Source organism: Lonchura striata, chromosome 15, assembly GCF_046129695.1.
Source record: "Lonchura striata isolate bLonStr1 chromosome 15, bLonStr1.mat, whole genome shotgun sequence".
Classification (NCBI taxonomy): domain Eukaryota; kingdom Metazoa; phylum Chordata; class Aves; order Passeriformes; family Estrildidae; genus Lonchura; species Lonchura striata.
This window is the reverse complement of record NC_134617.1, coordinates 577,662-603,534: the sequence shown is the minus strand read 5'-3', so window position 1 is coordinate 603,534 and position 25,873 is coordinate 577,662. Positions and strand designations below refer to the sequence as shown.

General features: G+C 53.7%; 1 long non-coding RNA gene across 1 annotated transcript in view; it reads right to left on the bottom strand.

Annotated features, from left to right (window-relative positions):
* LOC116184115 (uncharacterized) overlaps positions 1 to 25,873 on the bottom strand; it is a 43,438-nt gene that overhangs the window by 5,623 nt on the left and 11,942 nt on the right. The window contains exon 2 of the long non-coding RNA XR_004148855.2: positions 4,386 to 4,519. This is a non-coding gene — a long non-coding RNA (uncharacterized LOC116184115). The remainder of the gene's footprint in view (positions 1 to 4,385; positions 4,520 to 25,873) is intronic.

Genomic DNA, 25,873 nt, shown 5'->3' with positions numbered 1-25,873 from the left:
TCAAAGCAAATCAAAAACTGAGGCAGAAAAAGGCGGGGATAGGTGGGATACGGGGAAGAAGTTCTTGGCTGTGAAGGTGGTGAGGCCCTGGCACAGGTGCCCAGAGCAGCTGTGGCTGCCCCTGGATCCCTGGCAGTGCCAAGGCACTGCATGGGGCTCGGAGCAACCTGGGACAGTGGAAGGTGTCCCTGCCACCCAGGGGTGGCACTGGATGGGCTTTAGGGCCTCTTCCAGCTCCAGCCATTCTGGGATTCAATGAGAATTCAGTTACTGCGTTAATAAAACACCAAGACATGGAATCACTTTGAAGACCCCAAGAAAGGAGCTGTCTGTAAAAACAAGTGCAGCACTCCGAGCTCCCGGGAAGCTCAGCCTGCCCACGGGTGGCTCAGTGCAGATTCCTGGCTGGGAGGCTTCTGGAGGCACACGGCTGTTCTTCCAGAGCACAACAGCTAAGCTGGGAGAAAACGCAGAGTCCTGCCACCCAGCCCTCACTGACTTTCATTTTTTGCTCCACTTCACAAGCAATAACTGTGGGATGATAAGGATTTGCAAAACAAACAGAAAGCTGCACAGCGCTTGTGTTTGGAAGCTCTGAGCATGAAAATCCATTTCAGGCCCTATCTACCCCCTTGCCGAGATAAGCCCCTCCTGAGTGTGCTGCTTAAATCTACAGAAACAAACAACCCCAAAGCCTGTTATTTTCTTGGCACAACTGCTCCCAGAGCAGGGGCCTGAGCACCCCATCCAGCCACGTTTTACATTTGGCCAAGTTCTTCTCCTCAAAGTTTAAAGCAGGAAAATGGAAATTGCCTCCACAAGGCATAAAACCAAGCTGGATTCACCGACCAGCCGCTCCCAGCAGGACACCATGGAGGGAACCCACTTCCACCTCCTTCCCCTGTCCCGCTCTGGATGCGGATCACTCCCAACATGCAGGGTGGAACGAGGGTCCAGGGCAGCTGGACCCCCTCAGTTACACCTGAGCTCTTTGTCAAACACCACAGCAAATGCTGGAGTCCAGCCCAGAGCCCAGCCAGATTCCGTGTTAAACAAGAGTAAAGGGAATTGGACAAATACAATGGAGGGAATTCCATGGGGACCCTAAATGCTCTGCAAGGTTAAAGAGCTGAAACCAGCTGGAGGTGGACACGAGTCTGGGGGGACAAGGGGGTCTGCCTGACTTCTCTGTGTCACCGCCACTGCTGGGGAGGGCCTGGGAGCAGACCCTGCTCATCCCAGAGGGAGCCAGCAGGATGGGTCACCTCCCATCCCTACACATGCCTTGCTCAGGAGGAGAAGAGAATAAAGCTGTTTGCCTTAGAAACTTCAGTGCAGGGTTTTCTATTCAGAACAATAAAGTCCCAAAGGAGGCAGAATCAATTTTAAGTTAAAATTACACCATTCACTCAGTCTTTACTATTTTTTAACAAACACATTGCTCTGTCTCTGCCCTAGCAATCCTCAGTTCTCCCTCTATATTTCTAATAGTTCTGAGCCAATTAATTTCCCACAATAACAACTTCCCAGGGACATACAGCTGGATAATCCTCAGCCCCTCCTGAAGTTACTTCCTGTAGGGCTGGGGAGCAATTACTGCTCCTTAGTCCTCTGCATACCAGGCACACGGGGATTTGGGTCGATCGGCTTTGCAGCAGCACCACAAGAGGAAAGAAGAGACTGTGGGGTCCCTGCAACAGCAGCTTCATGGGGAGGTGCAGCAGGAGGGAGGCTGGGGTGCAAAGGCAGGCACAACTCTTCAACCTGCGTTTGCACACAGCAAAAGTGGGAGCAGGTGCACCCTGGGGTGTTCTGAGATCCCCTGGGGCACCAGCACGGGACACTCCTCCAGACCAGGAGCACGGGCAGGTACCCTCACCAGGGGCTCCCACAGCACCCGTCCCCCGTGGGTCGTGGGGCTGGTGGGAGAATCCTGCTGCAGCCTGGGGAGGGCAGGGAAGGGAGCCCCAGCTCCTGAGCCGGCTGCACAGGATTTCAGCTGGAAAAGCATCCAGAAAAACACTTGTCAGGGTGGAGCCCAGTGACACGCGGGGCACAAAGTACAGCTGAAATCAAGTGTTCATTCAGCTTAACTTGGGTAATTTATTCTTTCTCTGATGTCCAGCTCTCTTCAAAATTTACATCTGCTGGCTGGATTGCAGCCTTTCATGCTCTGTTTTTGAATTATATGTTGCATATGTTACAGTGCAAGAAATTTGACTTTTCAAATGCCAACAAATGGCTACAAAATTGGCCCCTTGTGAATAACAGCCCAGCAGCATTTCCATGTAATTATTTTGCCCGGGAATTTAATTTGTGAGACATGAAATTCTGCTGGCTGAAAGAGCAGCACATAATGATCCCTGAGCACGGGGAGAGGACGCTGGAGCTCCTGCCCCCTCCCCGGCCATAAATCCAGTCCCTGCAGGCAGGAGGGGTCGTGCCACGGCTGGGGTGAAGCTCCATGGGGCAGCCAGGGTGGGAGTGGGGAACCCACATCAGCACCCTGCCAGTCACAGCCCGGCACTGAAACCCCTCAGGGACTGCCCCACTCACAGCACGGGCACAGCCCAGGAGCAGCAAATCCAAAATTCACAAAACCACTGTCACAAAACCCCAGGGTGCTTTGGGTTGGCAGGGACCTTAAATCTCATCCATGCCATGGCCAGGGACTGCCCCACCAGACCAGATTGCTCAGGTTGCCAGCTGCTCTGAGGAAACTGAAGATCATTTTATCATGATAAAAGCTAAAACACTGGGTGAAATCAGACAGAGCAATACAAAGCAAAAGCCATGGAAATCAGGTCCCACAGTCACAGAGCCAGTCCCACGGTCCCTCTGGGCTCGGGGACAGGGGCTGAGCCCCCTGTGCCAGCCCTGCTCAGCCACAGCCCCACCCTGCTGCCCAGCCCCTCGCTCAGGGCTCAGCAGCACCGACTGATTGAGCAGATGGCATTTGAGAACTGCAGAGCACTTCTGTCCTGAGTCACTCCAGATAACGTTCTTACATAACTCTGACATTTAGTGTCTCCATCCAGGGAGAAATTCCCCTTCCTTTGTCCTGTACCCTTGTGCCTGTTTTTTCATTTTAAAGATTTCAAGTTAAATGTTGATCTTGTGCCTGTTGAGATACATGAACCCTTGTAGGCATGAGGGGAGAGCACTGGTGGGGAGCAGGACTTGGCTGTCTGATCAGCACGAGTCAGCCCTGAGCCCCAGGGGCAGGGGAGCAGCTCCAGCAGGGCTGGGGACAGCGGGGACAGCCCGTGGCACTGGCTGCTGGGTGTTACAGGGACCAGGGGCAGCCTGGAGCTGCTGGGGACCAGCAGGGACAGCCTGGAGCTGCTGGGTGTTACAGGGACCAGGGCAGCCTGGAGCTGCTGGGTGTTACAGGAGCCAGGGACAGCCTGGAGCTGCTGGGTGTTACAGGGACCAGGGACAGCCTGGAGCTGCTGGGGACCAGCAGGGACAGAGATCGTGGCCAAGCAGCGCCAGCAGGCACCTCTGGAATGGCCATCAGCAGGGCTCCACAGGCTCAGCAGAGGGAGCAGGCGCCTCACTGGGGTCACCTCACTGCAGAACCCCGGGACAGCCCAGCAGCTCCTGACCTGGTCCCACAGCCACCCTTAGGAGCCACCCCTGCAGCCTCAGCAGGGGCTGCCACGGACTCCTCCAAGCTGGGCAATCTCTGGTTTGCTTATCCAGCCTCTTCCCAGCAACAATTCCCTTCTTGAAGGAAAAGGTGAAAAAGAGAAAACCTAGATTAAATCTTCTTGGATTTGGAATTGGGGCACGTTTCTACCCAGAACAAATTTTATGTAATATTTGTTTTTGTTAAACCAAGCTCAGCAAAGTGCTTTCTCTAAAGATCGACAAAAGCTGTAGAAAGACACAAGCAAAGACAAATCCTGGGATCGTGGATGATGTGCAGGAATAGAACACTGATGAGTATTTGCTTAGTAAGATCATACTGAGCCCTGTGGGGTCCTGAGACTCCTGGCAAAATCCTGAGGAACCCAAATATAAACTACCAGAAATGAAAGCTTAACGCTGAGCTTAATTTTGACATTTTTGCCTTGGAAACCTTCTGAAGTAGGCTGAATAGCCAGAGACAGCAACCTTTGAACAGCTGTGAAGCTCCATGAGATCTTCATCAACCCATCTACATGGAAGTGTCTGGAGAAAAAGCAATTCACGTGGAAAAACAAACCAACCAGCCACCCTAGAAAGTATCAAATGCCAGTTAAACAAGTTCTCCATTTCATCAAATACCCAGGAATACACTTTAAACAGGATTTGTCCCTGTCTACTGCAGAATGCTTTGTCCTCTAATCATGTGTTATAGAGAATCTAAGTCAATTGTTTATCAAAACCAGTTTCCTGACCATGAGCTATTAATCCATGTGTCCCACGGGGCTCAGCTCCTGGCTCCTACAGGCGGCGGGGCTGTCTGAACAGTCTGTGATGGTCGGTTCCAGCTGCAGCTTCACCGCTGCTCCAATTGCCCCTAGAATATTACCTGCAGGCAGATGAACACTAGTTAGGAAATGGATTGATACCGAGGTGCCAAAAGGAGCTCGTTATCCCAGGGAACGAGCGGAGGAATTGGACACATTCTGCCCTCCCAGCCTGTGCCTCTCCAGCTGCCGTGAGCGCGCAGCCGGGCTGAGCCGGGCACGGGGCAGGGCCAAGGAGTGCTGCTCGTTCTGGAGGGCTGGAAAAGCACTGATTTGGCATTGCAGGCTGCAGACAAGAGCTGCTGCTGCTGCCGGAGCTGGGCTGTCCCCCCTCAGCCCCGCAGGAGCCCTGCTCCCCATCCCCAGGGAGCTCCAGGGACGGGGTCCCCGCTGGCACACGGGGTGCAGCCGCGTGTGCCCCGGCTCCAGGGCACCACAGGGCTGGGCTCTGAAGGGTTTGCTCAGTCTGAGTTAGCACCAAACGGTGTAAGCTGAAAATACAAACAGGGAAAGCACTGCTGTCCGCCGAAAAGATCTTACCTGTCCGTGAGACAGCCCGGAGCCATGCCTCGGGCAGAGAATTGAAGTATTAGTCTCTGTGAAACTAGTTATGGGCTACTGGTTAATGGGCCAAAGTAGTCTCCGTGAAAAATTACCCCGTTTGGCTTTATCGTGAGCCTTTGGCCGCACACGCTCGGGGAGATAGAGACCATTAATTAGTGCTAATTATTGCTGCCCCGGGTGGGCTGGTTCCACCGGAGCTCCAGCAGCTGGATTCCCGGGGAATTTATTCCCTTTGGGATATTCCCACCCCCACACCCAGGGGCTCCCACAGAACCCCAAGCCCCAGGCAGATTTTCGGCTCACTAGGGGTGAGTTTGGGCCATTTTCGGGCAGGATCCTTCGTTTCCCTCACACCCCCAGCGTGTCCTGCCCTCTTCCCTCCCTGTCCCTCTCCCAGTGATGGAGCCCCTGGAGTCACACGCGCCCCTCGGGGACCCCACCCTGTCCCCGGTGGGCTCTGCCCGTCACCCCCAGGGACCCGAGGCCAAATTACCTACACCCAAATTATCTACACCCAAATTATCTGCACCCAAATTATCTGCAGCTCCCTGGCACTGGGGTGGGCCACACCCCAAAACCAAAGTGCCCCTTGAAGGCAGCGACAGAAACAGCCCCAGGCAGAGCTGCTGGGGAGGAGTGAATCCTCAGGCTTGGCAATAAAAAGCATCTTTAGAAGCTCGTGGATATTTTCAGGGGAAAAAATGTTATATTAATCCTAAGCACTGAGATAAACAGCCATGCTACATTTAAAAGATGCTCTATTTATTCTAGGGATTTTTTTTTTTTAATTATAAAATCAATGAAGTGTTAATGATTTCAAGAATTACTTCAGCTCACTCGGAGTTTCAAAACAACTTTTTTTAGTCTATGGCATAAATTCATAAACTGCTCAGTTTGACCAATTTGTCAAGACAATTTCCATTAGTAAACATGAATATTTAATGAAAGGGAAAAATGGCATGAGCAACTTCACTTAAGCGACTAATGACTTACTGGAAAACAAGTAAGATACATTAATATGCCACTTCTTTAGGTATTTGCAGAGCACAACCCCCTAAATATTCAACAAGCTCCTTATTTTACCTTGTCTTTATTTATCTGTGTATCTGTGTGTCTGCCGTTGCCATTGTTTATAGATATCAGCAAATCCACTCAAAAATAAACCACTTTTTTTTGTTTAATCCAGTCACTGCTGCTTGTTTCCACGTGGCTTTCACAGGAGGGCCTGAAAGTCCCTTCTCCTCCTTCACTGCTAAATTGGCCAATTTGTTTGGTTAGCGGCAAATACCAAGGCCTGACGACCTCGCAGCACTTGTTAATGTACTGGGGAGAGAAAATCAGTGCGAGGCTCTGAAAAACCAAGCGGAGACGCAGGAGCTGGTGCAGATCTCAAACCACAGCAGGCTGCCAGGAGCAGCAGGCTCTGCTTCCCTCGGGTGTGACATTCCCCTGTGGAAACACCTCGGGGCATTTTGGGGAAAATACCAGCGGGACGGGCAGAGCCGATGCTGCAGCGGGACCTGAGGATGTCTCTGTCCAAGGAGACGAGACAACGGTGTCAGAGCTGGTGCACGGACCCCTGGTTCCTCCCAGCCATGAGCTGAACAAGCGACGCCCTGCCTTTCTCCCTGCTTGTTCCGGAGTGGGGTGGCTCTGCCTCAGTGTCCCCAGCACTCTGTGCTATGGGCACATCCCTCTGTCCCGTGGGGACATCCCACTCGGCCACCGAGCGTCAGGGCTGGTCCCAAAGCAGCTGCCCTCCGCGGCAGCTCCCGGGCTCGGTCCCGTCCCGGCCGCTCCCGGGCTCGGTCCCGTCCCGGCCGCTCCCGGGCGCACCGAGCTCACCCGCACGCAGAGCAGCTGGAAAAAGTGCTCATGGCCACGAACACAATCGCAGCCATTTGAGAGGGAAGCCGGCGCTCCTCGGGCAGCAGCTCTCCTCCCAACTGACCTCCCTCCGCCACAAATCGCTTCTGACAGGCGCTCACAAATCCTAGAGTGAAAAGCTGTTTCCTTTAGTCACTATCCCCGTAAAATACAGTGACTCTCTTAATTACATGCTTAGTTTTTTTCCAAAGGCTCTACCCATGCATGTAGGCAATAGCTCCAGCTGGGAGGCAAGGGACCATGTAATAGAGCAAGAGCAGTGCAGCCGGGTGGAAAAGATGCCAGCACAGTGCCAGGGGACAGTGGCAGGGCCAGCACCAGCTCCCGGGCCAGCTCCTGCACACACCAGCTGAGCTGGGCTGGGCTGGGCTGGGCTGGCCTGGGCTGGGCTGGGCTGGGCTGGGCTGGCCTGGATTGAGCTGCTGGGGGACTGTTTGCTGTCCCTGGCGCTGCAGAGCTGCAGCTCGGAGCCCCCAGCAGGGTCACACACAGCCCTTGTTCTCGTGGGGAACCCACACTGGCTGCCCGGCCGGACTGAGGATCACCAGAACAGCCGGGTCTGCTCACAGCAGCACCTGGGTGACCTGCAGATCCTTCACGGGTAACCTCAGCATCACCAGAACAGCCGGGTCTGCTCACAGCAGCACCTGGGTGACCTGCAGATCCTTCACGGGTAACCTCAGCATCACCAGAACAGCCGGGTCTGCTCACAGCAGCACCCACAAATCCTTCACGGGTAACCTCAGCATCACCAGAAGAGCCAGGTTTGCTCACAGCAGCACCCACAAATCCTTCACGGGTAACCTCAGCATCACCAGATGTTTGCTCTCAGCAGCACCCCACTGACCCACAGATCTTCACGGGTAATTTCCACTGAGTGCTTCTTGTACCCCAACTTAGGAACATCAAAAGCATTCCAGCCAACCAATTTTATGTGAATTTGATATGGATTTACTCGTGGCACAGTTTGTTTGAAGTCTGCAACAAGACACCTTTATGCTCCTTCACCCCAAAGCATCCTTCTGCATTGCTTCAAGGCAGACCAGAAAAAAAAATGTAAAAAGACAAACCAAATACAAAAATTAAGAAACAATTTAAAGCTATGCCTCTGAAAAGAGGAAGCTATAAGAAAACAGCTGATAGAGCCCCACACCTCCCCGGGGAGCCCTTGGCATCACCCAAGGCCAGGATTTGCCCCTTTCCATGGGACGGGCTCTGGAATGCAGAGGGAGCCCTGCACAGCCCCAGCCAGCAGAGCCCAGCGGGACAAAAAGCAGCTTCCAAGCGGCTCCTCAGCTGAGAGTGCCCTGCAGCCCCGGGAACCCGGGCGGGGAGCAGAGCACGGGAAACCGGGGCCCAGAGAGGAGAACTCGGGCTCCTGGGGAGAAGCAGCAAGAGGAAAGATCTGGTACGCACACACCGGACTCACGGGTTTAGAGTTCTGTGCCTAACGCTGCCAAAGGTTTCTCAGTTATTTATCCGACTCTGCCACGGTGTATTCCAAGTCCATCCTCCATAAAAGCAACAGAAATAACTACATCCTCACAACTTTTCAGAGAGTTCCCTGCAGTTCTCTGAGTCACAGCCAAAATTCTGTCTGGAGCAGTTATTTTGGGGATGACTTTATCACCAGGGAATGAAGGAATTAAAAAATAACTTCTTTTCTGGTCAAGGAGTTTATTGCCACATCTCATATTTCATTCTGAATTACATTTTTTCAGTACATTCCTTTTCTGGAGCAACACTCATGGAGATTATATGAGCAGGGTGCTTGGACAGCAGCTTTCCAGTACAGGGACTTTATTTGGAAGTGTATGAAACCCTAGGAACTAATAAAATATTCTCGACTCCCAAGGCAAAGCATGTGCGAGATAAGAAGGGTCAACACTGAATGGATTATAAACACACAAGGTTCTCCAAATTCCCTTCCCCTACCCAGCTTTTAATACAAAATAAGATAAAATTCAAACCTAGCTTTGAGCACGCTTGGAAGTTTAATCGCAGACGCGCTGCTGGGATGCCTTAGCAGAGCAGGGGAGGAGGGTCCGGGCAGGGCCGGGAGCAGCAGCAGCGAACGGGCTGCGAGCTCCGCAGCGCTGCGGAGGAGTCACACATCCACAGCCCGGGGGCAGCGAAACGCGGCAATGCACTGCGCGTTATACAGAGAGAATTTATATATATATATATATAAAATCTCTCTGTATAGTGAGCAGTGAATTGCACATTATATAGAGAGATAATGTGTATATATATATATATATATAATTAACTGCACATTATATAGAGAGATAATATATTTAAAAGATAATATATTTTATATGTATATAATTAACTGCACATTATATAGAGAGATTATATATATATAATTAACTGTATATTATATATAGAGATAATATATTTATATATATAATTAACTGAACATTATATATAGAGATAATATATTTTATATATATCATTAACTGCACATTATATAGAGAGATTATATATATCACTAACTGCACATTATATATAGAGATTATATATATCATTAACTGCACATTATATATAGAGATAATATATTTATATATATATAAAATTCACTGTACATTATATAAAGAGATAATATATAGATATATATATAAATTGAATTCATAGCACATTTTATACATATATTGAAATAGAATGCATTGCACATATATATATACAAGAAAACTGGAATCCACTACACATATATATATATATAAAAGAGAGAATTCATTGCACATCTGTACCCACACAAACACTTCAATTTAATGTGCACAAGTAAAGCTTTCATTTCCATTAATTTGCACGATAAGCATCTTCACTAATTACACGCGGTGCTTACACTAATCACCTGCCTGAAGCCATCAGATTTTATGTGGGACTCCTGTCAGACCTCAGCAATAGGGCTGGTTCAGACCCGGGTGAAAAGCCCCGCACCTTGGTGGTCTGGGTCAGACCCGGGTGAAAAGCCCCGCACTCCAGTGGGCTGGGTCAGACCCCGGCTGTCCCGCACCCCGGTGGTCTGGGTCAGACCCGGGTGAAAAGCCCCGCACCCCGGTGGGCTGGTTCAGACCCGGGTGAAAAGCCCCACACCTCGGTGGTCTGGGTCAGACCCGGGTGAAAAGCCCCGCACCCCGGTGGTCTGGGTCAGACCCGGGTGAAAAGCCCCGCACCTCGGTGGTCTGGGTCAGACCCGGGTGAAAAGCCCCGCACCCCGGTGGTCTGGGTCAGACCCCGGCTGTCCCCGCACCTCGGTGGTCTGGGTCAGACCCCGGCTGTCCCGCACCTGGAACCGCACTGGGCTGGGTTCCCCCTTGCACAGAAAAGCAGCAGCTCCCGGCAGGTGCCTCCCACGCTGCCCACTGCTGCCCTCAGGCACCCCACACTGCTGCCAGCACCTCCTGCCACCAGACTCTCAAAATCCGCCCTCAGCGGTAAAAGGCAGCGTTTAGAAATGGCTGAACGGATGCAGAGAATGGGTCTGATGGGCCAAAGATGCCCAAAGTCACACAGATGTCGTTCTCTGCAGGGGCAAACCTGAGGGGGAGCACAGAGGCAGGATGGGGCTCCGGAGCAGAGCCCAGCAGGGCTCGGGCAGAGCCGAGACCCCAACCCTGCCCAGTACTGGCACCTCTGCCCTCTGCCCTCTGCCCTCTGCTCTCTGCCCTCTGCTCTCTGCCCTCTGCCCTCTGCCCTCTGCCCTCTGCCCTCTGCCCTCTGCCCTCTGTCCTCTGCTCTCTGCTCTCTGCCCTCTGCTCTCTGCCCTCTGCCCTCTGCCCTCTGCCCTCTGCCCTCTGCCCTCTGCCCTCTGTCCTCTGCTCTCTGCTCTCTGCCCTCTGCTCTCTGCCCTCTGCCCTCTGCCCTCTGCCCTCTGCCCTCTGCCCTCTTCTCTCTGCCCTCTGCCCTCTGCCCTCTGCCCTCTTCTCTCTGCTCTCTGCTCTCTGCTCTCTGCTCTCTGCCCTCTGCTCTCTGCCCTCTGCCCTCTGCCCTCTGCCCTCTGCCCTCTGCCCTCTTCTCTCTGCCCTCTGCCCTCTGCCCTCTGCCCTCTTCTCTCTGCTCTCTGCCCTCTGCCCTCTGCCCTCTGCCCTCTGCTCTCTGCCCTCTGCCCTCTGCCCTCTTCTCTCTGCTCTCTGCCCTCTGCCCTCTGCCCTCTTCTCTCTGCTCTCTGCTCTCTGCCCTCTGCCCTCTGCTCTCTGCCCTCTGCCCTCTGCCCTCTTCTCTCTGCTCTCTGCCCTCTGCCCTCTGCCCTCTTCTCTCTGCTCTCTGCTCTCTGCCCTCTGCTCTCTGCTCTCTGCTCTCTGCTCTCTGCCCTCTGCTCTCTGCTCTCTGCTCTCTGCCCTCTGCTCTCTGCCCTCTGTCCTCTGCTCTCTGCCCTCTGCTCTCTGCCCTCTTCTCTCTGCCCTCTGCTCTCTGCCCTCTTCTCTCTGCTCTCTGCTCTCTGCCCTCTGCCCTCTGCCCTCTGCCCTCTGCCCTCTGCCCTCTGTCCTCTGCTCTCTGCTCTCTGCCCTCTGCTCTCTGCCCTCTGCCCTCTGCCCTCTGCCCTCTGCCCTCTGCCCTCTTCTCTCTGCCCTCTGCCCTCTGCCCTCTGCCCTCTTCTCTCTGCTCTCTGCTCTCTGCCCTCTGCTCTCTGCCCTCTGCCCTCTGCCCTCTGCCCTCTGCCCTCTGCCCTCTTCTCTCTGCCCTCTGCCCTCTGCCCTCTTCTCTCTGCTCTCTGCCCTCTGCCCTCTGCCCTCTGCCCTCTGCTCTCTGCCCTCTGCCCTCTGCCCTCTTCTCTCTGCTCTCTGCCCTCTGCCCTCTGCCCTCTTCTCTCTGCTCTCTGCCCTCTGCCCTCTGCCCTCTGCTCTCTGCCCTCTTCTCTCTGCCCTCTGCCCTCTGCCCTCTGCCCTCTGCTCTCTGCCCTCTGCCCTCTGCCCTCTGCTCTCTGCCCTCTGCCCTCTGCTCTCTGCTCTCTGCCCTCTGCCCTCTGCTCTCTGCTCTCTGCTCTCTGCCCTCTGCCCTCTGCTCTCTGCTCTCTGCCCTCTGCTCTCTGCCCTCTGCTCTCTGCCCTCTGCCCTCTGCCCTCTGCCCTCTGCTCTCTGCTCTCTGCCCTCTGCTCTCTGCTCTCTGCTCTCTGCCCTCTGCTCTCTGCTCTCTGCTCTCTGCCCTCTTCTCTCTGCTCTCTGCTCTCTGCTCTCTGCCCTCTGCTCTCTGCTCTCTGCTCTCTGCCCTCTTCTCTCTGCTCTCTGCTCTCTGCGGGTGACATTCCCACTCTGCAGAGGATCAGCCAAGCGCACGGAGCCACGCTGCTGATTCCCAGGTCACACCAAACAAAAGGAGCCAGAACCCAGCCACAGGCACAGCTTGGCACAGGAGCAGCACATGGGCACCCACTCCGTGCCCCAGAGCCCTTGAGAGAGAGCTGAGAGCTCAGAGCAGCACCCCTGGGACCCCAGCACTGGGGCAGGGCTCCCTTCCCTCCACTGCACCTGCAGTGCCTGGACTTCTACCAAAAGCTCTGCCTTTGGAGGAGTTTGGAAGAGGGCTAATTTCAACGTTTCCCACTGAAAGTGATGTTCCCCTTCTCCCCTTCTCAAATGCAAAACATTTATTAAAGCGGCATTGATTTCCCATCCTTTCGGCTGCTCCTGTTTGATCTGGAAGCTTAATAAACTCTTCCTGGCACACAGAGAAATATTGCCAGTTGAATTCAGATGAGAGTTTGCGAGCAGTGTCTTTCCTAATTAAAATCAAAACGCTTGCATAGGCGAGGACTGTGCCTGGCATGTGATGCCAGGGCTGGTGGCGAGCCCGTGGGAGGGAGCCGGGGGCTGCCAGCCCACCCAGACCCGTGCAGGGGAGGGGAAGGGCCTCACTGCCCAGAGCACTCCAAAGGATGGCCCTGCACCAGCAGTGCCTCCAGGAGGGCACCCCCCACCCAGGAGAGCCACCCCCTTCCAGGAGAGGCACCCACATCCAGGAGAGGCACCCCCATCCAGGAGAGGCACCCCCATCCAGGAGAGACACCCACATCCAGGAGAGACACCCACATCCAGGAGAGACACCCACATCCAGGAGAGGCACCAACATCCAGGAGAGGCACCCCCCATCCAGGAGAGGCACCCCCCTTCCAGGAGAGGCACCCCCCATCCAGGAGAGGCACCCACATCCAGGAGAGGAACCCCCTTCCAGGAGAGGCACCCCCTTGCCCCCGAGCTCCCTGGTGACCCCCCCAAGCTCCCTGGTGACCATCCCAGCCCCTCACTCCTCCCCACGCCACCCCCAAAGCCCTGACAGTTCAGCAGTGCAGTTAATCCTTGTGGATTTGCTCCAAAAGAAAAAGCAGTTTGAGGTTTATACCTCATTATAATGCTCAGATTCACCACATCCATGGGGTAACCTGAAAATAACTGCTGTAGGAAGAAATCCCAGCCAGGAAAGTGTCAGAAACACAACACACTAGTATGTGTGCTGTAGCCAAAGAAAGGTTAAGAAATAGAAAATTACAATTCAAGATATATTTATCATTCATTTTCGGTGGAGAAAAAAATTCTCTAACCTATAGTTGAGGTCTAAATGGTTTTGTTGTTTTTTTTTTCTGAAAGCAAGCACAAAAGAAACAGGAATGTAGCAAAGCTGAAGCTTGATTTTTAGTTTGAAAATACTTGAGGGAACAATTTTCCTGCTACAGCTTCAGGTGGGTTATTTTGCCATTAGTCCAGGAACTGCCTTGTTGGGTTTTTTAACGCCTGTGATTGTTCAGCAAATTACAGCGTTTGCAGCTCCACCCGAGACCCGCTAGGCTGATTTCTGGTTCACCGAACACAAAATTCCCTTCATACCCCACAGAGGAACACCCCACTGTGAGCACGGTGGAGGAAAGGCTCCCCAGGCAGCCCCAAATCCCGGCACAGCCCGGCCCCGAGGCCCCAGAGCCCTGAGAACGGGGGTGTCCCACAGAAACCCCAAAAACAGCAAACAGGGGTGTCCCACAGAAACCCCAAAAACAGCACAGGGGTGTCCCACAGCATCCCTAAAAACAGCAAACAGGGGGTCCCACTGAGCCCTACAAACAGGGGTCCCACTGAGCCCTACAAACAGGGGTCCCACTGAGCCCTACAAACGGGGGGTCCCACTGAACCCTACAAACAGGGGTCCCACTGAGCCCTACAAACGGGGGGTCCCACTGAACCCTACAAACGGGGGGTCCCACTGAACCCTACAAACAGGGGTCCCACTGAGCCCTACAAACAGGGGGTCCCACTGAACCCTACAAACGGGGTCCCACTGAGCCCTACAAACGGGGGGTCCCACTGAACCCTACAAACGGGGGGTCCCGAGGGAAGGGCAGTGCCCAGCGGGGTCTCTGCAGGCTCCTCCATGCTCCTGCAATGTCTCCACTCAAGCAGCCTCACTTCCTTCTCCCACATCCCAGCTCCTTGCTTTGAGTCCCTTCCCTTTTCCACATCACAGACAGGCTCTGGAGCCTCTCCTGCTTCTCAGTACCAGGGAAGTTTTTGAAGCTTTGCGGAGAATATGTAAGATGAATATTATGATCTCACCTTTTTATACTTGCTGAATATTTAAAGGGTTTTAGCTCCCTTAAAATAAATCCTTTCCAAGTGGAAGGACAGAGGGCTACTGTTTCCATAACAACCACTCCTCAGAAAATCTTCTTTTGGTAAATACAGCAGAATTAACTGCATAGTTTTAATATTTAATCGTATCCTGTTAGACATGTATGAAAGAAGGTAAACTTTAGTTCTCCTTGCCTCTCTCCCACCTGTCTCATTGAGCAAAACCTGTCTCCTTTCAGCGAGAAGCAGAGGAGCCCCGTGAGCTCATTCACTGCGCTGCTGAGCAGTTGATGGGCACCCTGGAAACAAAACCAGAGTGAAAACTGCTGATGCATCTTCCATCATTACAATTTCCACAAGGCTGGAGCGAGTCACTTCGGATCAAATCCTGGGAGAGCCACAGCAACTGTCTGGCTAATAGACATGGAAAGGCATTCTCTGTTCTGCATTGGGTGGGGACAAAGGGGAATTGAGGCTCCTGGCAGAAACCAAACACCGAAATGTGAATTGCCTGATCTGAAAATGGAGAGAGGCAGCTCCGGGCTCTCCCCCTGTCCCACCTGCCCAGCAGGCAAGAGGAACAGTCCCATCCTGGAAGTGCCCAAGGCCAGGCTGGCCGGGCTCGGAGCACGATGGGCTTCAGGGCCCCTTCCAAGCCCAGCCATTCCGTGATTTGCAGCCTGTTTCCCCACAGCACTGCCCCAGGAGCTCAGAGGAGCACCAGCCCAGCAGCCAAACGCTGCCTGGGGAGGGACCTCTCAGCCCCTGCCCTCCCACGGAACCCAGCCAGAGCTCTCTGCTTCTCCATCCAGAGGTGCCAGAGCTCCTGACCTGCTAATCAGATCAGAGCTGCTCCCATCTCAAATTAACTTCCCACGTACGAGTGAACTATGAAATTGAAATTCACAGGTTGAAGGTTTTCACACAAAACTCAGTAAACAGTTTCCATCAACTACAGTTGAAAAAAACCCCCATACTTAAATTGATATTCGGCTTTTTTCCCATGCTTTAAACAAACAGAGTCCTTATAAATTTCTGCCAATTTTTAATACGAGCAGCTCAGCAGACTCTGCAATACATGGAGCACATAGAATATACTTGCCATACGTACATACAGTTTTTGGGCTTTTTAATAAAATTAATTGCATGGCTATTGTGGTTGTTTTTCTACTACAAAAAACTGCAGCTTCAGCCTCAGAAGAGATGAAAAGCATCTCCCTCCTTTCCAGCCCAAGTACTGCACAGTGACCCTGGAAGAAAGACCACTACAATTCAGCTGATTTTTAACCTTTCAGAATAATAAAACTGAAGATCTGACTTGCAACCACAACTAAAAAGCTTCTTTGAAGCTCTTGATAAAGAAAACATTTCCTGAGGGCCATTCCTGCCTGACAGCGGCTCGGCAGCTCCTGCCCAGCCTGAGCCACACTCGGCTGTGCCGCAGCAGGGCTGAGCATCACCCCAGCCCCTCCTCACCATGAGCACGGTCAGCACGGTCTTCTCCTCACACAGAATGTCCCATTCTCCTTCAGACATCCACCTGGGATCCTCCACAGGCTGCAGGTGGATCTCTGCACGTCAGAAACACCAAAACTGGGATTGACCTTGGTGCCGGGACCTGTGCTCTGAGTTCCTGGTGAAGGCACAGATTACCAGTGGCTGGCAGCTGTTTGATGACATTTGTTTGAAACATGTTCAGGAGATAACTTCCAGATCTCTTTTTCCAAAAACATGAGGAAAATCACAAGGCAGCAAGGATGGAAGATTTGATGCCATGGCAAATATGGCCACTCTTTGAGAGCTGCAAGATGCCTCTCATGAAAACCTCCACGCAGAGGGTTGTTTCTACAAAGTAGCCTCCATCACATCTTTTGTTTCCTGCTTTTTGTTATGATTATTCCTTGGACTGAAAGCAGAGGACAGACTAAAGCCCTGGGATTTAGCATCAAAGAATTGCTGTACTGTGGCTATTCAACACAAATATAAGTACCTGTGAGAACCAGGTGAAGACAAAAACACAACACACAGAACCTGGCCCTGGGTTAAATCCAACCTGGAACTTTGGTACCTGAGAGGTGAGGGTTGGTTTTCAGTTTGTTTTCCAGGCAGCCCATTGGTATTATTTCAGACTACATGAAGGAGTAAGGATTTCTCTAGACAGTGAGTGTGAAAGCAAAGGGATGCAAAGATGAAGGTTTCATTGAAGAAAAGTATCAGTTCTTTGTCAAAGGTGGACAAAGTCAAGGCTCTGCAGGTCTTGCCCTCAATGTAAGAGGGGGGAGCTGTTTGCCCTGACTGATCCTGACCCGCACACTCTGAAATTTTAGAGTTCTGTTTAATCTAAGGGTTGTTTACCTGCATTGCACACAAAAGGGTAAAAGCTGTCTGGAGCAGAAGGGGAAGATGACAGCTGGTTCAGGGCATTCCCAGCTTTGGCACACAGCCCTGGGCACAGAGGATGGACAGAGCAGTGACAGCTGTGTGCCAGGGGACAAGGGGCTCCTGCCAGCCTGACACCCGAGGAGCACTGAGGGGCTGGGAACGCTGCAGAACACACCACAGAGGGGGGAAAGTGGAGGGACACCACCAGGGTCAAGCATGCACGAGGCCATTGAATGTTGCTACTTCTCACGTAGATCAGTTTGAGATCCGAGACACGGCAGGAGGTGACACCACCACACACAGAGCCTGCCATCAAAGGAACTCCCTCTCCATCTTTAACACGCCTTAAGAATTTGTTTTCTCCACAATTAATTGCCTGCATTGTGCTCATTTTTACAATTCATTTGGGAGGAGAAGCCTTGAGAAGAATGAAGCTGTCTTTGACCTTCATCTCCTCAGATGGAGATAGCCCTGCTGCCTATTTCCTGATTTCCTGGCATTGCACTACTCATTTGGGAAACATGAAAAATACGGTTGAGTCAATCCCTCTGAGTTATTCTGGAGGAGTCAGGCTCTTGGTAAGATGGAAGGTGATTGAAATTCTATGGCCCCACTTTTTAAGATATTGGGAATACAAAACTGCCAGCTGCATGAGCCTGAAAACAGCACGGACGCTTGGCAGAATGCATCAGAGCCCAGGATTTTGCTGCTGTTATTTACTGTGCATTTTTAAGCCTTCACTTTCCACAGTCAGAAACTGCTCTGCATTACTTGGCCTTAGCTGGCTTTGGCTTTACCTTTGCAGAGACCCCGGAGAGGTGGCAAAGGGACAGGACCACCGTGCCAGGAATAAGGAACAGCTCTGGTGTCCAAAGCCTTTGGTGCCACAACAGCTTTCAAACATTGCAGGAATTGACTGGAAAACAGGGACAGCTTTGATGCACCCCAAAGTTCAGCAGACCTCAGGTGGAATTAATGGAAGATGACTCAGTGCTGATAAATTCCAGCCTGTCCCAGTTTTACAATTAAGTGTTGTCAAGGCGAATTACCCACAGCCAGGTTTCGTTCCCTGCCCTGTATTTAAAGACAGCCAAGGGCCCTGTCCCTGTTCCCAGTGAGCAGGTAAAGCCATTAAAGAGGAGCTGATGTAGGAAAGCTCGCTGACCAGCAGACAAGCTCCTGGAATTCAGACAAGCTCTTTAGCACATCTTTAGTGAGCAGAGCCCCAGCTCTGAAGTAATTCTCCCCATACAGCCAGAGCAGACAACTGCTGCAAGAGCTGTTTGCTATCCTGGGTTCACCACGCACAGCTTCCACCCAGATTCCCACACAGGCTCTTGCTGCTTGCTCAGATAAAACCCCAACCTGACCTTGAAAAGCGCAGCAAGAGTGAGATGTTGTGTAACCAGCGACAGCCCAAATTAAACAAACACTACAGGAGTGGCAGGCAGACGTGCAGGAGGGGAAGGTGTGCGCCGAGCAGGGCGGCAGCGCTGCCCAGGTGAGCTCTGCTGTGGACTGTACAGATTTGCAATTACAAGTACCAGTGATATTAACGGTGTGGAATCTTAAAAACTTATTTACTCGATTATAGGGCTGCCCAAATCTCGTTCAGACTAACACAAGTTAATGCTAAAACACCAGGAACCAATCTTAGGCAGGCCGGATAATTAGGATTCCTGGACTGGGATGAGCACATGTGTCTGAATGTGATTTCCAGGGCTGAACCTGCCGTGATTCATCAGCCGCAACCATGAAGAGACAACATGAAAACAAACTTATTAGTGGTGCTTTTCTGGGAGGTGGAAGCGCTGCATTCTGTAAGTCAGCAGTTTTCTCAGTCTGCGGGATCCTGTTTACTACCGCTGCGCTCCGGAGCTCTCTCCTCACGGCTCTGACTCACAAATCATCCCACAGCAGCGACCCGGGCTGCGGGGCACGGGCTGGGAGGGGATGGGGGCTGTGCGAGCGCCGACCCGGGCTCAGCCCCGCCAGAGCCCCCAGAGCTGCGGGACAAACCCCCTGTCCCGGGAGAGCTGCGGGACAAACCCCCCTGTCCTGGGAGAGCTGCGGGACCAACCCCACTGACCTGAGAATGCTGCAGGACAAACCCCCCTGTCCTGGGAGAGCTGCGGGACAAACCCCCCTGTCCCGGGAGAGCTGCGGGACAAACCCCACTGACCTGAGAATGCTGCAGGACAAACCCCACTGTCACGGGAAAGACAAACCCCAGTGTCCCGGGAGAGACAAACCCCCTGTCCCGGGAGAACTGCGGGACACTGCCCCGGGTGCAGCACCCCTGCAGCACCCCAGGCTCCTGCAGCAGCACCCCAGGCCCCTGCAGCACCCTGCAGCATCCCAGGCTCCTGCAGCAGCACCTCAGGCCCCTGCAGCACCCCTGCAGCACCCCAGGTTCCTGCAGCACCCCTGCAGCAGCCCTGCAGCACCCTGCAGCACCCTGCAGCCTCTCCCACCCGCCCTCAGCGCTGCCTGGACCCGGTTCCACCGGAGATGGGTCCTGCATTCAAACCACGCTCGACTGATCCATTGACAGCGTGTCATTAAACACCGTCAGGAGTGTCTAAACAGGCATCCCATCGTTTTCAATTTCCATGTTTGTTGTTATTTTTAATGCAACGGATTCAGCACAGAGAATATTCCAATTGATCTCAGATGTTCAAAATTTCACTTAAATTCAACATTCAAATGTCATGCCAAAGCAGCAGGTTTTGGACTCTATTTGAGACCCTTTTTGGGAGTGCCCAGAACCCTCAGTGACACTTCCCCTTCCCTGCTTGGTGCCACCTGTCCTTTCCATAAATCCCTGCCCCGAGCAGACCCAGCTTGCCCCTAACCTGCCAACAGGCTCTTAGTGCAGCTGTGAACTGAAGGAAGGGATTATGTGCATTTCAAAAGAGTACTGCACCTGTACAGTAAGATTTTGAACAGCTATAAAGCCAACAATGAAAAAAAACCAACCCAAAACCAAAGCTAGATACAGGCACCAGCCCTCCCAATCCTGCTCCCTGAGCTACGCAGTGAGACTGCTTTGGTCACACAGGTTCACATCAAACTTATTCTGTAATGAAGATTAATTCCTTCTCTAGCTATAGTTCAGCATAAAAATAAAAAAAATTATAAGTTTTACTTGGGGAAAAACCTCATGAACTGCACTCTTCCAGCCTGCCCTAAATTAAACGGACTTTTTCAAGGGCCTGCTTGCACGATTAAAAGAACATTTGAAATATAAACCTTCTTTCCACAGCTCAAAAGCAAGGCAAAAAAAAATGATATTCCATTCTCAGCCAGTAATTGCACAGGGCTCAATATTAACCTGGTCAATGAAATTCAATCAGCTGAAAAGCACAGGCACGCTGAGCAGCCCAGGCCATCCCTTCCTGGGGACATTTCCCTGCCAGTGAAACACAGGAGCATTTATCCTGGCTGCCAGGAACGGGGCTGTAGGCATCTCCTGGTGCCCAGCTCCGACCCGGCCTCCGCCAGGGCTGCAGGGTGGGGAAGGACAGAGCAGTGCTGGCGAGGCAGCGGCCGCAGGGGCACTGAAAGCAGAATATCCAGCGCTGCAGCAGCTGCCAAGGCTCCAGAGCAGCCGTGCCCCCAGCGCCGCGGCCAGCGCCGCTCCACGTCCCGAGCCACAGCCACCCCTGCCAAAAACCGACCCAGGGGTGCCAGTGCAGGGCAGCCCCTCTGGGCAGTGCCCAGCTGAGAGGGCAGAGCTGCCCCGGCTGCCCCAGCCCCGCTGCACTGCACCCCAGCCCCTGCTCCCACCCGAGCCCACACTCGGATGCTCCACGGACACGGGGCCTGGGGAGAAGCGCAGGGCAGCAGCAGCAGCAGCCTGGGGCACAGGGCAGGAGGAGCTGTGACCCCGGGGTTGTTTTAGGGCTGGTTTCAGGGCTGGTTTTAGGGCTGGTTTTAGGGTGCCACTCAGCAGCGATCCCAGAGGATGGACTCTCAGAAGGATAACTACAGCTGCAGTTCTGAGTTTGCAGGACTGCCAGCTGGTGTCAGACACCATGCTGGGAGGCAGCAAAGGCAAAACGGGACCTGGCCTTGCTCAAATCCTCCCTTTGCTCACCCTCAGGTTATCTCCAGCTGAAGCACAACGAAATCCCGGCCAACAAGCAGCAGTGGTATTTCGGTACAGCTGAAAAAGGCGTTTCAAAGCACCCAGCAGACCCCCAGGCACAGAACTGCACAAGGAATGCTGCAGCTCTGTCAAGTGAGGAGATGATGCACAAGTGGCCTCCACTGCCACCAAACCAGCCCCAGCCCACCCCAGCATCTCCTGTCACCAGGTTTTGCTCTGGTGCCATGGAGGCAGAAGTGCTCCATCCCTGAGATCAGGAGGGAAGTTCCTGGACCTCATTTGTCTGAAACAGCCACGGAACGCTATCAGGATAGTAAGGAATCACACAGGAGCTGAGGGAGGATAATAATTACCTAAGGCGCAGCTGGAAGGAGCCAAGACTGCTGCTCAGCCTGAGCTGCAGGGCAGCTGGCACAGCCCAGCCTGGGCTCTGTTTGCCCACAGCCCGTACTGCTGCCCCAGCTCTCACCCGAGAACAGCAGGGCCCCGAGGTGGGGAGAGTGCCCAGCCGCATGTAAATACTTCATCGATTTTCTTCCTCCCTCCAGATGGTGCAATTCAGAAAAATTGTTTTTAAATGATGCCTTGCAGAAGCAGCGAGCAGCACAGCCAATACCAGGCGTACCTCAGGTAAGCACTGACCTCCTTCCCTCCCCAGGCAGCTGAGGCATCTGCAGCCCTGTGAGTGCTTTGGACAAATCACGGGCAGCCCGTGAGCTCGAGCAGATGGCCCCTAATTGGAACTGCACCCCTCAGCCGCTTCCCTCTCCTCCTTTATGTCTCCAGCAGGACTCAAAGATGGCTATGGAAAACAGCTCCGAGTCCTTGCCACGTTCAATTGAATTCCTCTCCTTCCTTCTAAACCCAAATAACCACATGCACCCAGAGAAAATCAATGCGACTGATGAGCCCAACTTGTTTGTGCTTCCAGGTGGTCAAAACCCTGCAGTGACCGGGGAGGAGAGGCAGCCCGGAGGGGCTGGCCAGCCCGGGATGGATGGATGGGCACAGGGACAGAGCCTGGCACAGCCACAGCACCCCCGCACCCCGAGGGCCACGGGCACCTCGGCTCTAGGGAGCAGCAGGGAAATTTGGGTTATTACCAGGAGCTGGCTGGAGAGCGGGGCAGGCTCCAGGCAGCCCGGGCTGCTGCACCCCTGCCTCCCCAGGGACAGCAGGCTCGGGCTGCACAGTCACCCCACTGCTGCTCCTGCAGACAGGCAGCAGCAAGTGCCCAGCCTCTGAAAAATTAAGACTTGACTTTTTGGCAGTTTTCCCAGTGCATTAAAAAAAAAGCTGTAAAGTAGGTCACTGCACAATATGGAATTTCCCAGACATTTGCACCTTTTAGTAGAAACACTGAAGGGAACAAATTTGCACTGTGGGTGAAAATGGGCTCAGGGTCATCTGAAACATGAAATCCAGCTGTGGGCCCCTGGCTTTCAGGGAGCCCTCCCCACTCCTGGAGCCTCCCCCAGCACCAGAGGGCTGCAAACCACCTGAAGACACCTTCACCCTTCCTGTCCCCTCCCCGGGACAGGGTGGGCACAGCCTCCAGCCCTGTGCCCGCATCCCGCGGTGCCAGGACTGCCCAGCCCTCCCCAGCCCCAGAGCAGAGGCTCTGGTGCAGTTTGACCCTGGACACAACGCTAGCACCCCCATGGAAAAATGAACTTTTTCAATGGCTCCTACCTCCTGCTGGGCGCTGCCCGAGCCCCTGGGATGGGTGGGCGAGCAGAGCCGAGCCCTGCACCCTCCTGCCAGGCCAGGAGTGGGGAAGGACAGGGAGCAGAGGGTTAAATCGGGATGGGGCAGGCTGATGGTGCTGATGGCCACCACAGAGGCACCTGAGAGCATCACCCGAGGGCAAACAACCCGGCATGACTTCCCTGGGAGCTGGGGCTGTACCGGGGAATGGCACAAAACCCCCTCCCCTCATCTCCAGACGTGTCACTGGGCATCCCCAAAAGCAGCAGGGAGCAGCTGCCCCTTCCTGCACCTGCTCCAGCCACACAAACACATCCAGCTCCCCTGGAAATGAGCTTCATTACAATTCCTTCAATTTTCTGTACATAAATATTTGCAGAAGCTCCTTATCTTTTTCCTCAGAGCTGCATCTCTCCCCACATGGCCAGCCAGCCTGCTTTTTCATCATTAGAAATGCTGCAAGCTTGAAAGTAAACCTCAACAAGATGGAACAGGAGAAGCATCGCTGGCGCAGGATGCACCTGAAGTGCCCCATCCCAGCTCCTCTGTGCCCTGCCTGGCTGGGAAGGGAACGTTTTGCAGATAATTCCTCCCACGCCCCTGGGAATGTGTTTGTGTTTTGCCATGGAGTACAGCCAGCACCATCCCTCCAGCTGCCTGGGCTGCCTGGACCCCACGGGTGAAACCAGGACACGCCGTGAAGCATCCCTGCCTCTGAGGGATAAGGAAATAAGCTGGTCTTTTCTGTTCTCTTCCATTTCCGAAGCAAACAGTTCATCCTCACCGCTGTGCCATCACTCGGCGCTGCCCGGTCCATCTCCCAGTGCCCTGGGGACAGCTGCGAAGGTGGCAGCAGCCCCGAGCATCGTCAGCAGCCACCTCACCTCACCCCGGACACGGATCACCCTCCGCCCCGGGCTAAAAGCTTTTCCATTAGCAGCTTCGCTGGATGCATTTTGTAGAAAGATAAAGCACCACGAGAAAATAAAGCCTTGTCATTTCCCTCTGCAAATAATTCAGGGCTGTAATGAGAAGGAATCAATCAAGGCAGAGCGCTTGGGTTGCAAGGTCTTTCCCGCGGTGTCAATGGGAAACTCGTATAAAACCCTGGCACTTTCACAGCCTCAGCAGCATCTGCACGGCCTGAGGTGCCCAAGGGGCCCGGGCTGTGCCTCTCTGATGGTCAAAGCAAATGAGAGCCAAAGGAAGAGAAAAAGAAGCATGAAGGAATTTACAGAGCAGTCAGAGAAGTCACCGCTGACGGTCTGTGCTCAGCCCGTGCCCAGCCCTGGCTCTGCTCCCAAAACCCTTTCTCAAAGCCGGGCAGGCAGGCACCAGCCCCGGGCACCCAGCACACCCTGCAGAGGCAGCAGGCACAGGGTGACCCCCGGGCACCTGCCCGAGCCCTTGAAGAACAAAACATTCCATCCTGCATGAGGGAAAGCCGATTCCTGGCATTTGGAGCGATTTCTATTTCACACAAATAGTGTCTGGTAGTTAAAAAACCGGAGAAATGCAGTGAGTGCTGTCCCAGAGAAATGCAGTGAGTGCTGTCCCAGTGCAATGCAGTGTGTGCTGTCCCAGTGAAATGCAGTGTGTGCTGTCCCAGAGAAATGCAGTGTGTGCTGTCCCAGTGCAATGCAGTGTGTGCTGTCCCAGTGCAATGCAGTGTGTGCTGTCCCCTGGCCAGCAGCCTCATGTCCCGGGTACCAGCCCCGGAGATGGACCCTGCTGTCCCCTGGCCAGCAGCCTCATGTTCCGGGCTACCAGCCCCGGGGGCTCCCGGCTGCAAAGGGAACCGGGACCGCAGCTCCCCAAGGCCCCGGCACCGCTTCAAATCCGGCAGCTGATAAATATTAAAGCAGGTAATGCCCCAAATCCTGCCACTCCGGCTGGAATGTTTGTCCCATTAGTGAGACAGACAGGAAGCGATTTACAAAACAACAATAAACGCAGCAAAGAATCACACAGAGCTGAAAGCCGGGAACAAGGAGTTTAAATGATGGGTTTAGATCGCAGCACAGCCACCCTGAGCTGCATTAATTGGTGTGCTCGGAGCTGGCAGCCGCCGCCAGGGTGGGAATGAGCAGCAGGGCTGCGGAGGGCAAATTGCAGCGGCGCTTCGCTGGAGCAGCAGAGCTCCGCGGCGCCGGCCGGGCCGGGCTGGCCCCGGACAGGTCGCGGCCCCTCCGCGTCCCAACCCTGCGGCCCCTCCCCGAGCGCCGGCTCCTCCTGCTGCTCGTGGATCCAGCTGCCTTTCCTGCACGGTGATTTCTGTGGCATTATTTTCACTCCTTCTGTTGCCCCCTGCTCCCAGTTCCCAGAGCTCCCGCTCCACATCCCATCCAAGCAGCTCCTCGCGTCCTGACACCGCTTTTGTTGGAGTTCAATATCTACAGCTCCCTGCCTGCATTCCCAGCTCCCTTCCCTCAGAACCGGCTCCCTGCCGCATTCCCGGCTCCTTTTCCACATTCCCGGCTCCCTTCCCGCATTCCCGGCTCCTTTTCCACGTTCCCGGCTCCTTTTCCACGTTCCCGGCTCCTTTTCCACATTTCCACATTCCCGGCTCCCTGCCTTCTCCCCGTCTCTCCCGCGCTCACCTCCCGTTCCTGGCTCCAAGCAGATGGGTAACTTGGCTCGGGAGAAGAGGAAGGATTTACTGAACCTTTACTATTCATAAAATTACTTTGGGCTGGGGCAAATACAAATGCTTCCTCACTCTAATTCCAAAATCCAGAGCGCTGTGAGACTAAAAATGCCAGACCAAAATGATCCATGGCAGTTGAAATGGAAGCAATTTGATCATTTCCTCAGGCACACGAGGCAGCAGCTCAAAAAAAATAAATATGCTAATGAATGTGTTTAGTCTTGGCCATTACATTTGGTAAATATTTACTGCTCAGCATCCAGAGTCCCAGTTCGCGGGCACCGCAAAGCAAGAGGTGGGGAGGGAAGCGCTGTGCTCTGCGTGCCCCATGGCCTGCGGGCCTGCCAGGGCTGCACGGGCACACCTGCACGGGCACACCTGCACGGGCACACCTGCGTGGGCACACCTGTATGGGGCACACCTGCACGGGCACACCTGTATGGGCACACCTGCATGGGCACACCTGTATGGGGCACACCTGTATGGGCACACCTGCACGGGCACGCCTGCATGGGCACACCTGCCACCAAGGGCACACCTGCCACCAAAGGCACACCTGCCA